At 43.1% G+C, this 13194-nt stretch overlaps 1 protein-coding gene across 18 annotated transcripts in view; it reads right to left on the bottom strand.

The window, feature by feature from the left end:
• GGACT (gamma-glutamylamine cyclotransferase) overlaps nt 1-12982 on the bottom strand; it is a 58117-nt gene extending 45135 nt beyond the window's left edge. For 15 of the 18 annotated variants that reach the window (XR_014218623.1, XR_014218624.1, XR_014218625.1 and 12 more), the window contains exon 1: nt 12837-12981. The gene's annotated coding sequence lies outside the window, so the exon portion shown is untranslated. Of the gene's footprint in view, nt 1-12204; nt 12610-12836 lie in introns of those variants that run through there. The other 3 variants (XR_014218622.1, XM_082218908.1, XM_082218907.1) reach the window with 3 other exon arrangements.
• Nucleotides 12983-13194: the final 212 nt, after the last annotated feature.

Here is a 13194-nt window from a genome sequence, read left to right as displayed (position 1 = left end):
TGTGAAAACTGCATACCCTCCAACATTTCTCCAATGAAAATAGAGATGTCCTATTTCTTCATAATAATCATAATCCAACATATATACAATTTTTTTAAAATCCCTATATAGGGCTGTCTTCAGATGTCTTCTAAAGGTTGTATAATTACTTATCTCCTTGGGTTGGGGTCACATAACTCCAGACCTTCCAACATTTATCATATGGAAAGAGGGACATCCTAAGGAAAAGGAGGACACTCCAGGATCAAATCTGAAACCAGGACGGCTTCTGTAAATCTGGGACTGACCCTGGAAAATAAGGACACTTGGAGGGTCTGAACCTGCAGAGTCCCAGCAACTGCCTCTAACAGGGAGTACGTAGGCCTCACAAAAGCCTTTAACAATTCATTTCACATGCATTTCACAAGCCATTCTCTCTTGACACACAATCCGGAAATTACCAGTGTAGCACCTACAAACATGAACCTAGCAGCCCTTGGTTCCATTCCCATCTCCCTAGTTGAGAGTCAGTGTGGACTCATGATCAGAGTTTTAGTCTATAGCTAGGGAGGCATATTCAAATTCTCCATTAGCTAACCAAGGGAATTTTGGGCCAGTCGCTGGCTCCACTGGCGGAGGAAGAGGAGTGCGGGGGGAGCGCACCGCTCCCCGCGGCGTGATCCTGGCTGGGTGCCATTGTGGCTGCCCCCCCGCCTGCGCTAGTAACCCTGCCCTGCCCCCCAGGACGTGCGCCAGCCCTGCCCCCACCTGCTCTCTGCCCCCCCCCCCGGTGCTAGAGCATGAAGCTATGCCACTGGCTGGCTGTAGCCTAGCCTACTTCACAGGTTGTTGGGAGGATAACAAGGGGAAGAAGAGTACCATATATACTGCCTTCAGCTTCCTAGAGGAACAGAGATAGAAATAAAACACAGTAAAATAAGGTTGGCAGGGAAAATTTATCAGGCTCAGCTCCTCATACACAGCGTTTCTGTGAAACCCTTTACACACTCAAAAAGCACTGCTGAAAAATTCCCAGAGAAAATTAAGCTTACTGGGTCAAAGGGCTGCCTTTTAAAAAAATACATCCCCTTTGACCACCAGGACTTTGTTCTTATACACCTCAGTGCTGTAGAAATGAATACTATTTTACGAAAACACAAGGCTCTTCTCTCAAAACCACGGTGCTGTCTTTCCAAAATGCCATCCTGTTTTGCCCTGATATTTCATCCACTTTCAGCATTATATGTTTACCCTTCATGACATCAAATGGGTTAAGAGGCTACAGCTTGTTCTCCTACAAAGGAAAGAACATTAATATTGGGTTGCTCCAGTTCCTCTTTGGGAGGGAAAAAAAATCATTATCTTTCAGATTGTGTTTTGAATAACAAACACAGACCCTTTAGGAAGAAACTTGTCCCAGTGGGAATTGAGAGAGGATCAGAGTTAAGCACTGAAACATGCAATTAATTCCCATTAGGGGATTAGGGCACTCATGTTCACTTTGAATCAGAAAAAGTGAATTGTGAATTAAATTGTTCACAACCAAGAGGTTACTTGTCAGAGTTAATAAGTTAAAATATAAAAAGGGGAAATGAAAATGCACATTAAAATCTCCATAGTAAGTACAGCATCTGCCCACAAAAGATATGCTTCATTTACATTAAGCAATTTCTTTACTGTGCATATGAAGCTATACTTTTTGTGGGGGGAGGGATAAGTTTCTTAAAGGGAGAGTTTTCATGACTGAAATCAGAAATAGTTCCTCGCATCTGCAAAGGTTCTGCTAAACATTCAGTGCTCTTATTTTGTTATTTTGTTCTATGTCTTGGATTCTATTCATATTTGTCTCTTGTAGGTCAGTGTTAAAGTCTGTAGCAAAAGCATGGCAAAATTGGATTGGCATTCCTTCATATATACAGCAAACAAGTTCCACTTTGCACAGTAGCCCATCACCTTTGCCAACTTTATGTTAAATGTCAGCTTCATTGCCTGGTTCTTTGCCATAGCCTTTACAACCAGGCACCTAATGTGAAACGTTTTCCAATTTTTAATCAATTCCATCCATGCTGCAACTAACATGAAACATATCTAGGGCTTATGCAAGGTATTGTTGTTCTTTCCATCCCAAATATTTAGGAGCATCATCAATGGGCATAAGGTCACCTCCTGTTTATTTATTTATTTATTACACCCCTACAGGTCATATCACAGTAGGTCACTACTTTCAGACAATCTCATCACATATAGAGATGAGAACCTCTCTGACCATATTTTCTCCAGCAGTTACAACCAGTGTTAGAAACTTTTCATCAAATGGCACCTTAAACCCAGGTTTAAGTTGCCACAATGGAATGTCTAGACACCTTTTTTTGCAGTGAAATCTGTTTTAATTTTTTGTTGCTGTTGTTGATACCAAACAACAAAGGGATCTAACAAAAAAACTGGTAAGTGCAATAACATCATAAAAACTAACACTCTTTTACACGTAAGGAAAAAAAGGTAAATGACCCCTGTACAATTAAGTCCAGTCAAAGGTGCCTATCGGGTGCGGCACTCATCTCGCTTCAGGTCGAGGGACCTGGCATTTGTGCATAGATAGCTTTTCGGGTCATGCAGTCAGCATAACTAAACCGCTTCTGGCACAACGGGACACTGTGACGAGTGCCAGAGCACATAGAAACACTGTTTATCTTCCCGCCGCAGCACCTATTTATCTACTTGCACAGGAATGCTTTCGAACTGCTAGGTTGGCAAGAGCTGGGACAAAGCAATGGAAGCTCATCCTGTTGCGTGGATTCGGACCGCCAATCTTTCAATCAGCAAGTTTAGACCACAGCGCCACCCATGTCCCACTTTTACACGTACCCTGTGTCCACACCCAGATTGTCAGTTTATCGCACCCCAACCCCCTTTTAACATTCACTTCTTCCTCCTAGAACATCTTCCCTCTCTATTCCTAGATCATTATTACTTTTGGAGCTGCTGGCACATCCGCCCAACCAAAAACCTACTGCATGGCCATGGGATGCACGGCGGTTCAGAGACCCACTGGTGATCCCCAACCCAGTTCGAGAATAGCTGTGCAGGGAACATAAAAACTTGCTAACTGTTTTGTGCTATTTTAGGTGGTCCTAACAACAGAGCCTAGGGCTTGCCGATCAGAAGGTCGGCGGTTCAAATCCCTGCGACGAGGTGAGCTCCCGTTGCTCGGTCCCTGCTCCTGCCAACCTAGCAGTTCGAAAGCACGTCAAAGTGCAAGTAGATTAATAGGTACCGCTCTGGTGGGAAGGTAAACGGTGTTTCCGTGCGCTGCTCTGGTTCACCAGAAGCAGCTTAGTCATGCTGGCCACATGACCCGGAAGCTGTCTGCGGACAAACGCTAGCTCCCTTGGCCTATAGAGCGAGATGAGCACCACAACCCCAGAGTCATTCGCAACTGGACCTAACGGTCAGGGGTACCTTTACCTTTACCTTAACAACAGTGCAGCTTTTTGGATTTTTTGCTAATGGCTATGCAAATATTTCATATGCTATTCAAAAGTAACAGACTGATTTCAAAAGAAATCAGACTAACCTTGAAACTTTCATTTTCTGCAGTCATTTGTATAAAACAACCCTTTCACCAGCATTCGAAGGTTATTTAGCCACCTTGTGGCAAAAATAAAGAATAGTATTTAATACTGAGTTTCATATGAGCTGTCAAAAAACGAAACAACTCTCCACCCCCCAACATCAGGCTTCATAATGGCTGAAATAAAATGTGCTTTTCCTTGTAATCAAAGATCGAAAGTTGATGTTCCAACACTTCACCAATTTCGCCTAGAGAGAAATCAGGCTTTATAATGTACAATATCCTCCAGGACAAAACAACCTATTCAAAAAGATACTGTCATGAAATATTCATAGTGCAGTCATTAAAGATTAATATCCTGGGAAAATGAGTGAAATCTGTATGTCATCTCTTCAAGCGATTTCTTTTAACTACGACTGACAGCCTATCCAATTGTTGGTACAGCTGATTTGCTTAGGACTATATTTTAAAAAGGGGATGCAAAAAATGACAGAACGTAAAGGCATATTGTGCGACTTGAGAACACCCTTGGCAAACACAACAAGGATCCCCCAGCCAGGCCAACTGTACATTTCAGACTGTACATTTATTTTAACTAGATAGTTTAATCATTAATTTCTACTAGTGATTTCTTTTTGGAGGGGCTGGCTAAATATATATATATGTAATATGAGAGGTGGTATAGTACCCAAGACTGCACAGTGTGAAGACTGTTTCAGTCTAACCTGTCACAACCTCTTAGGCAGCTTTAAGCAAACCACTACCTTCAAACCCCACCTGCCACAATAAAAGATAAAAGCTTATTACCTTACAGGGTTGTTGTTAAGATTTACCGTATTTTTCGCCCTATAGGACGCACTTTTTCCCCTCCAAAAATGAAGGGGAAATGTGTGTGCGTCCTATGGGGCGAATGCAGGCTTTCGCTGAAGCCTGGAGAGTGAGAGGGGTCGGTGCGCACCAACCCCTCTCGCTCTCCAGGCTTCAGGAAGCTATCCGCAAGCCTTTGGAGGGCTCCCCTGGCTTGCGCGGAGCTGCCTCTTATCCCGAAGCCCCGGCGTGCTGAGCAGTCACGCCGGGGCTCCGGGTAGCTCTGCGCAAGCCGCGGGAGTCCTCCCCAGGCTTGTGGAGAGCATCCTGTTCCGGGGGCTGGGGTGGGGGAAGCTTGGGCTTCCCCTGCCCCAGCCTCGCTCCTGGGGGGGGAAAATAATTTTCTCTCTCTTTATTCCCCCCCCAAAAAAAAAACTAGGTGCGCCTTATGGGCCAGTGCACCCTATGGGGCGAAAAATACGGTACATTTACAGAACTAGTGGGAGTGTAATCCTATGAACACATATTATCAAGTAAATGTAATGAAAAGTGGGATTTACACACACACACACACACACACACACACACACACAGGATTTTGTTTTAAAAACACTAATTTGAATGCGCTTTACTTATTTTTCAGTTAGCAAGGGCCAGCAGTATATGTGGAAGAGAATGTCTATATACAGTCCTGTACATGTGGCAGCGACTCACATACCCTGGAGAAAATAAATGGCTGCACTCCACTGGTGGCAGATCCCCGTGTCTTCAGAAAAGTAGGTTCTCTCTCTTTGTTCCAGTTTAGTATATTTATACTGTCCCACAGAGCTGACTATGACTGTAGCTCAGTGGCAGAACATCTGCTTTGCATGCGGAAGGTCCCAGGTACTATTCCTGGCATCTGGCAGGACTGGAAATATACTGTCTGAAACCCTGAAGAACCACTGCCAGCCAGTGTGGAAAATACTGACCTGGATGGACCTGTGGTTTGCCTTGGTTTAAGGTAGATTACTGTGTTCTTATGTTCCTAACTTAAAGAGAGCCACTGACATACAAGCCAGCTCTCCATTGCCTAGCTCTGCCTTGGGTTTCCATTTTGTGGCCCTCATGTACAGTACACTTGCAGCGTATGTGCATTTAACTTGTACACATTCAGATTTATGTACTTGGCATAAAATAAAAGGGGGTAGATGTCCAGGGGGTGGGGTGGGACTTGCAAAAAGTTGCAGCCTTACTGTACACTAAAACACTGAGAAGTGGCTGATACAGATGAGCCAGCAAAAGTGGAGTGCAAACCAAGAAAGTGTTTATATGTTGCAAAGACCCTTGTGGAGTGCAGTGTGGCTGTGGCACCCTCTACACAGCATCACACACCCCACAGGAGCTCTCGCTCAGTAAGCCCAGACCACTCACTGTGCAGAGAGAGAAGATTTTGCCTTAATCTGTCCCCAAATGCAACTCCTTACTTCTCCAAGAGAAGTGAACAGCAACATTTGCTTAAGGGGAGAGGATCTACCCAGAGACATCCCTGGGGAGGACACTGAACCTGCCTCTGTCTAGTTAGCACCATCCTGAATTCTGTTCTAGAATACTGAGAACAGATATGGAGACTGGGCCAGGATTTTTGTTAGAGAATGGGGAGGCTTTTGTGGGGGGGGGGGGGAGGGAGGCCCTCATATTTGTATTAATTTGTATTGGTTTTGATTGATTGGGGGGACAGCTACCTCCCCAGGCTACGCCCATGGATGCCTTCATTTTGGCCTAGTCTCATTAAATGTCTCAAAAGGATAGTGTTACATTGTACTCAAAACCATTTGACAAATTATTCCAATTCATGTAGATCCTATGTGCATTATTCTGGTGGTTCCAGACATGTTAGAATTGAAAGGTTCGTACAGTACAATATAGCATCCTATTTTCCCTTGGCAAAAAAAAAAAAAAAAAAAAAAAGAGTCCTCGCTGTTGGCTCAGGGACCAGATATAGTTACACATTAATTCTTCAGAAGTTTCTGAAAACTGTAGGAAACAGGTGAAAAAACAAAATGTCTTGAACTTTAAACCTGAGCTTAGTCTGTTTGAATAAAGTGAGTTTTAAGGTCACTCTTCACTCAGTACTAACTTTCAAGGAGGACCCACATGCCAGAAGAGACTCCTGGGACTGCATCCTGTTGGTTCTTTGATGCTTTCATTTTGTAACTTGCTATTTTCTTTACAGGGCAGACAACGGGCTTCCTGCTTGGGCCGACCTCTCTCCAACCTCACCAAATACCTCAGAACCGTTTATGGCAAAACACCTTTCTTACATTAGCCAGTGAGGCACCAGTAGAAGCCACGGCCCCTTTGAAATCAAGAGGTTAGAGTCTCCTCTCAGCAGTTGTCCACTCCAAAACGATGAAGTTCTGGTTTGTGAAAACAAACAGCATTGCAACTACTGGGGTGATAACACCGGGCAATACCTATAAGACTGGCCTGAATTGTACTTAACAGACTAGTTAACAACCCCTACCCCTGCAACTGTCCAACATCAGATGGCTTATTTGATGCATTGAATCTGAAACAGGATCATTATTTACTTCATTTCTAGCTTGCCTTATGGGTCAAGGAACCCACAAGGAGCTAATAGTATCAAATCATTTCTGAAGACATGCATATCAATAACAGTAAGGTATATTTAAAATGTGATGTGTACAAAATCCTAAAGGCAACTTCATTACATCTCCACCATCCCTGAGACCCCATATTTGCACAAAAAAATCCCACACTATGTCCAGTCTTCCAAGAACCAGAAGTGAAATCTATTAGAACAGATACATGTTCCTCCCTAGCGTGCAACTCAAATATAGGGATTCTGTTGTAAAGAGGACCGTCTTTCTGAAGTTCAATTCACCACAAGATTTCTGTTAGTTTTATATCCACTAGTAAGGTCTTTAAATAATGTAATCTGGGTTAAATAAAATAATTTGGATTAGAGCACCTGCCTTTTGGGGGACTACCTCTCAAATCAATGTGAAACACTCTAATCTCTTTACAAATGAGAACATTATCTCAATATTACCAATGCATCATGTCTGAACATCAAGTACAGAGGTATTTTCAGTGGCTACCTATCAGCTGTGAACTTCCTTGTAGTTCTCTAGAGTCTATACTTCAGCAGTATTCTGATGCCGTGACATACATTTCTGTTGAAACTAGCATTTGATAGCTGGCGGTTAACCTAGAGGAGAGCTTATTTTAAGCAACTATGTTTTATCTCTCTTTCAAAAAAGATGCATCTGCATCTAGATGCTGAGATAGAGAGTTGGAGAGGGACTCAGCAGAGCTTTAAACAGATAAGCTGTGGAAGCAAATATAGTGTTGTTTGGATAAAGGGCCTTCATTCAAGAGTGTCTTCCTCTGGGCAAAATGCATTCACTGCTAAAGGGCATAGCAATCATAACCCTGCAAGATCTCCACAAATAATGTATTTTGCTTCATCATTATGTTGTGTCCTGTCTCAGAACTACAGAAAAATTATCAAAACTCAAGTAATGTTTTAGGTTTCTTACTCTGTTTCATGGACTCTTCTATCACAAGCTCACTGCATCAATAATCCTGTTTACCAAGCCCAAATACTGGACTTCACCCAGTGGCAGCTTAAATCGGTTGCAACTCTAGGCTATTTCTTTACTTCCCAACATCCTCTGTTAGCTTAATAATTCTGAATCTCCCATATTTTCCCTTATCTTCATGTCTGGACCTAACAAGATGTTTTTAGCCCAATTTCATCTTTGAAACATAGTTCACATAAATAATGTAATGTTCAGTTAACATTCTACTTCTTCCATGGCTTCCCCATTATGTTTGGCCGAGTGCAAGTCTTTGGGATACGTGTCCGGCTTGCTCCCACCCACACCACATTTTTGTCCATTGCTTGCTGTGAGATGCGGGGGCAGGTCAAACCACAACTCCTAGGAAAATAAAATTATCTGTCCCATGGTTTTCCTCCCAAATGGATTAAGATGGTACAGTGCCATCTTATAAAACAGCTGCTCCCTATTATCACAACTTCTTATTATGACAGAGGGGTTAGTAACAATTAATTCATTATTAACTTTTGTTTAAATGTGGATGTTCAAGTTTATTTCTTTACAAAACCATATTTTATACTAATCTATTCCTGTATAGTTGAACTTTGTACCATAATCCAGTAGCTACCTTGCAGTACAGTATTTCAGATTTATTCTCAATACCACTAAGCAACTGCTTATGCTTGCTTGGAGATAGAAATTTAAGATTATCAAAGGTTTACTGTATATGCTTGTTTATATAGTTAGTGTCAAATGTAGAACAAACCGAATAAAAGCCTTTCTTTTTAATTCACTCACCCTTTGGGGTACAAGGGAATTGCATCTTACACAAGGGTTAGGTTCCAAGGTTTATGAAGTAGGCTTGTTTCAAATGTAAACATTAACCACAATTTAGGATTCAGTTTACATACTAAGCTGTGGTTAATCTGAAAAGAACACTTCTGATGGTCTTCCTGTGTATGCCAAAGAGAAAGGACGTGTGCGTGTGCATAGAAGCCTGTGGTTCACTCTCAGAACACTAAACAATGGTTAGCATTACACCCAAATACAGCCTTTGTGAAGCATATCAGTGTCCAGCAACCATAAAAAGAAGTATGAAAAATTAAACAGACTAGCTACAGAATAAGGACAAGATATATAGCCAAACAGTTGAATAAGCTCTCAGTCATCAATGTAATCTTGTTAGACCTGTCAAGAGCACATACACTTATTAATATACAGTTGCAACAGCAATGTGATGGGTTGCTGCCAGAAAAATACTTCAATATCCAAGAATGGGGAAGAACCATAGCTCAGTATTACAGTAACTGCTTGCCAAGCAGAAGGCCACAGCTTCAATCCCCAGCATCTCCAAGTAGGACTAGGAAAAACTCCTATCTGAAACCCTGGAGAGCAGCTGCCACTAGTATATAGCAATACCGAGCTAGATGGACCAGTCTGACTGGACATGATACAAGTTCTCATGTTCCTAGCGACATGGCTATGCATGTCACACACCTACGCTTTTAAGATAACCTTGCAGTTAGGTTAGTCACTTGCCAAGGACGAAACAGGTATTCCTGCTAGACAAGTTGCTTCCAGATGCTCAAGCTGCCCTGTGACATACAGGTATATAGACTCCATATAAACATACACACACAAAAATTGTCCTTCTCTGCAAGGAAATAATTCATTCACAAAAATTCTGTATTTAAAAAACTCAGGGAGTAATGGGTGCAAGAAGTTTGAAGTACTGCATAGGCTTCTGTGCAGTACACCCTTGATGATCCCCAAGGAATGCTAAGGGATTAGCAAGAGGCACATTAGAATTCTCTAAAAGGTATAATACAGGTAAGGTCTTGAGATATGCAGTATTACAATTTGCAAGCCAATACATGCCTGAAACCAGATGTATTACCAATGTAGTGCCCTCCAGATGCTGCTGGTCTGCAACTCCTATAGTCTCTGACCATCAGCCATGTTGTCTGGGGCTAGGAGCTGTAGGCCAACCATAGACTTAGGATTTTTGTTAGGGGGGGGGCAGGCCTTTTGTTAGGGGAGGTAGAACCTCAGTTAGCTATGCATTTATATTGATTTTTATAGATTTAGGAGGACAGCTGCCTCTCCCTGCCCTGCCCCCCGGCTATGCTCTTGAGTCCAACAACACCTGGAGGGTACCACACGGCATTATCCTGCAAGTGGCAACACATCACACTCATTATTTAATTAGCTGTCCAGAGCACCCAACTGAGAATGTAGGTTCTGCACCACATATTAGAAAAGGCAAAAGGCCATCTTACTCCACAAATTGGTAGCCAATCACCAAAAGACCAAATACCAGATTCAGTAGTCTACCACACCTTGGTTTTAAGGTCTGTTAAAAGCTAAACAGAGGAAAAAGGCCCAACTAAAGGAGGATGATCAAATCCAAACCAGATACAAATATAAAATTTCTGCAATAAATACACAAACCATATAACACTGCTAGGATCAAAAACGAAAATCTATGGATGTGATTCCCAGGGGGAAAGAATTGCAATAATGAAAAAAAATTTTTTTTCAGACAACTTGAAACAATAAATTCAAGTAAATTCTGTTCCAACTGTAGTTGTGGCTGGCAGTTATACAAAAGACAAAAAACAGTTACTGTTGTGATATAAACCGATCAGGTTCACAGCTGAAAGTGCTTGCTTATGTTACAACTACCTGAGTTGATCTTGAAGTTTGTATTACAAGACTAATGCTGACAGATGGAGCCATAAATATTGTGCTTACTGCAAATGTTCAGTCACTACAACTCCCCAAACATTCCCCTCTACCCGTTTGTTGTCAAAATATAAAAATAAGACATTTTAGAAAATAACTCTGCATCCCTACCCACAACTTATTTGATTCTGAGCCATATTTTTCATTGTCTCTATAAGGGCTAATAACTTTTTAAAACAACATCATCTAGAATTAAACTTTGTACAATGTTATGATAGCTTTCTCCTGAAAATATATACAGTGGTACCTCAGGTTACAGACGCTTCAGGTTACAGACTCCTCTAACCCAGAAATAGTACCTCGGGTTAAGTACTTTGCTTCAGGATGAGAAGAGAAATAGTGTGGCGGCTGCGTGGGAGGCCCCATTAGCTAAAGTGGTACCTCAGGTTAAGAACAGTTTCAGGTTAAGAATGGACCTCCGGAACGAATTAAGTTCTTAACCCAAGGTACCACTGTAGCACTACAAGTCCCTTTGTGGTGTAGCGATGACAATTATGGCAAACTATCACAAGTCCTGCTGCTTTTTACGTTTTCGGCCTGACTAAAGTGTAAGGTTGGGGAGGAACCTTCCCTTTTGGGTGGGGTGTGTGTGTGTGTTTGACATTCAACGCTCAGTTAATGCTACTTGCTAAAAATCTAGCTAATAAGGCACTTCATGGTCTCCTTAAACCAGGGGTCAGCAACTTTTCTCAGCCGTGGTCCCTCAGACCATGTGGTGGGCTGGACTATATTTTGGAAAAAAATATGAACGAATTCCTATGCCCCACAAATAACCCAGAGATACATTTTAAATAAATACATAAATAAATTTTATTTAAAATACATTTTAAATAAAAGGACACATTCACGGCCTAGGACCCTCGTACCTACGGGACCGCCTCTCCCGGTATGCCCCATGGAGAGCCTCAAGGTCCATAAATAACAACACCCTAAGGAAGTTAGATTGGCTTCAACCAGAGCCAGGGCCTTTTCAACTCTGGCTCCGGCTTGGTGGAACACTCTGTCTCATGAGACCAGGGCCCTGCAGGATCTGATTTCTTTCCGCAGGGCTTGTAAGACAGAGTTGTTCCGCCTGGCCTTTGGCTTGGAGCCAATTTGATTCCCTCCCTCCCTTTCTTTTTTCCTTTCCTTCTCCTCCTGCGATGAGGCTACATTTTAATATTTCAATATTTTAGTGTTGTATTTTAATTTTGTTTTTAAGTTGTAATCATTCAACTTGTTTTTATTATTGCTTGTAAGCCGCTCTGAGCCTGGCCTTGGCTGGGGAGGGCGGGGTATAAATAAAAATTATTATTATTACTCATGTAAAAACATGCTGATTCCCAGACTGTCTGCAGGCCGGATTGAGAAGGTGATTGGGCCACATCTGGCTCCCAGGCCTTAGGTTGCCTACCCCTGCCTTGAACTTTCACCGGAGAAAATGAAGCTCGTTTTAATTCCCCACCCCACCCCCGCCCAAACAAACACACCTATAAAAAAAAAACCCTTGCAAATAATTCAGTAGTTTTATATATTCATAGTCAAAAGCCAAGGGACCTAAAGCAGCAGAAAGATAATATAGGAAATAGGAAAAAAATACGTGCGTTAGTTGTAGCGCCCTTGCAGCAGTGAATAAGCGTGCAAAAAGAAGGCCTTGACACGCATCCAATTATATCGCGAATAACAGTTTTCACAGGAAACTGTGCATGCAAAGCACATCGATATCGTAACTCGGGCGCTTCTAATGCAGTGGGACGTGTGCGGGTGTATCCGCGTCTAAAACGATGGTCTCCTCTCTGCGCAGCTGCGAGCCGGTTGAGGCAAACAAGCGACTCTCTATCTTCTGCAACCCTCGAGCGAATCCGACGCTCGCCCCACGACAGGTTCCGTGAGGCGCCAACCAATCCGGCTTGCCTCCTCCTCTCACGTGATTTCCCCCCACCCGCGTGCCCCAGCTGGCGCGCGCCGATTTAAAAGCCAACGCCTGAAAGAAAACGGTTGACTAAAAGAGTTGGGGGGGGGGGAGTGAGAGGAGAGAAACTGCGCGCGCCTTCCTTTCCTCTCCCGAGCCCACCCACCCTCTCCAACATCACATGACCTCGCTTTTAACCAATAACCTTTTAAAATAAACTATAAGCGACCAGCCCGGGTCTCCCCTCGCGCTCGCCCGTTTGAAGAAAGAAGCTCACCCGCCAGTTTGAACAGCCGTGTTTAGAGCCCGGGTCCTAGTGCGCTTGCCAGTCACACAAACTTGCTCCGGCCGCTTCCGGAGTGCGCTGTTGCCCTTTAGAACCTGAGGGAGTGGGCGGGGCTGCTCGGCGTTCTCCACAGAGAGTTAGTTTAGAGTTGCCATTTCACGTGCTGAAGACGGGGTCGATGCTCATTCTGTGAGGGGGGGGGCGGTCTTTGACTTTTTAAACCTTTATAAAACTGCAGCCACTATCACCCCAACATTTCACGAGGAGGAAAGGGAGCCGAAGCCGAGGGAGGATTGATTTACGACACTCCTATTTATGACAGCAGGAGCTGTCACCCCAAGTCCCAATG

This window comes from Podarcis vaucheri, assembly GCF_965113315.1.
Source record: "Podarcis vaucheri genome assembly, chromosome: 4".
Lineage (NCBI taxonomy): Eukaryota > Metazoa > Chordata > Lepidosauria > Squamata > Lacertidae > Podarcis > Podarcis vaucheri.
The sequence above is the reverse complement of the archived record's forward strand: the minus strand, read 5'-3'. Positions and strand labels throughout refer to the sequence as shown.